This window comes from Boleophthalmus pectinirostris, unplaced genomic scaffold (genome assembly GCF_026225935.1).
Source record: "Boleophthalmus pectinirostris isolate CB_2022bp ecotype Guang Dong unplaced genomic scaffold, ASM2622593v1 HiC_scaffold_6, whole genome shotgun sequence".
Lineage (NCBI taxonomy): Eukaryota > Metazoa > Chordata > Actinopteri > Gobiiformes > Gobiidae > Boleophthalmus > Boleophthalmus pectinirostris.
The window spans coordinates 41,428,108-41,429,500 of record NW_026571447.1 but is presented as its reverse complement, the minus strand read 5'-3'; positions in this window follow the sequence as shown (position 1 = coordinate 41,429,500).

The window sequence follows — 1,393 nt, the reverse complement described above, 5'->3', positions numbered from 1 at the left end:
AGGAGCTTCAGACCTGAGTCTTTTGGGCTGGTGCAGAGCGGTGGACCTGGAGGGAGCTCCAAGTTTCAGAGCAACTGACCTTTGAGGTAATCGGAGAGGCAGAGCTGTAGACCTTTCAGCTGTTCTGAGAGGCAGAGCTGTAGACCTTTCAGCTGTTCTGAGAGGCAGAGCTGTAGACCTTTCAGCTGTTCTGAGAGGCAAAGGTGTAGATCTTTCAGCTGTTCTGAGAGGCAGAGGTGTAGCCCTTTCAGGTGTTCTGGGGGTCGGGGCTGTAGACCTTTCAGGTGCTCTGATGAGGTGCACGAGGGCGGTGTTGAAACAGTCTGAACACTGGCGCGGCTGCTTCTGAGAGGATCTACTGCATCGTGCTGGGAAGCTGTGTGCGGTGAGGGCGCCCCCTACAGGCTCAGGTAACGCAGCAGGACGGACACAGTTCAGAACTCGGTCCTGCCACCACAAAAACACAGTGTGTTAGGGTCAAAGGTGAAAGCTGGAGGTGAAGGAGGCAGAAGTCCCTCAGAACAGACCTTGGTGAGGTTCTGGGCTCCTCCCTGCGTCCGGCCGGTGCTCTGGGCTTTCTGCTGCCGGGTTCCGTAAACGTGAGCCCACTGCCCGTTGGACAGAGCTCTGGGAGGACCTCCAGGAGCTGAGCACAAAGTCACAGAAGAAACATCTGAACACATGAGCACATCTGAAACCTGAGAAGACTGAAGCCCCTGAAGCCGGAGCGGGAGCCTCACCTCGCTCGAGTCCGTCGGACGCCTCCTTCCGTCGGGAGAGGAAGGCCATGGTGTGGGGGATGGCGGTCGAACCTGTGACGGGATCGTTTACGTTTACACACGAGAGCGATTCTTGTACGAATGAAACACGTGACAAACCTCTGAGACAAAGAAAAGACAGGAAGTCCTCCGTCTTGGGCCGGCGCCGCGTGAGGCTCGTTACCATGGTGATCCTGGTGCAGACCGGGAGCCCGGGCGAGTTCGGTGGAGACTGAGCAAACTTCCTCTGAGCCTGAAGTTTGGGTCTGGAGCCACACAAACAGAAGATTTAATATGTACAACCTGTTTTCAATCAGGTCCTCAGGTCAGGACGTACCTGCTGTCCCCCGGCTCTGCCCTCGACGCCGACGACGAGTTTGTCTGAAGCGCCAATCTCCAATTTCCTCTTTTACACTTCGCGTCTGCATCACCTGAAAAAAGATCCAAACATCACTTTAAAATCCACTTTTCACAGTTTTGAATCGTCACCATTTAACATTTGTGTTTGAAGAATCTTTCATCTCTTATTTTCAGACGTCGTGTTGTAGATTCTGTGGTCAGAAAGTACAAAACACTTTTACAACTTTAAAAACAAAATGACATTTAGAAAACACATTTACATCTCAAAAACTAAT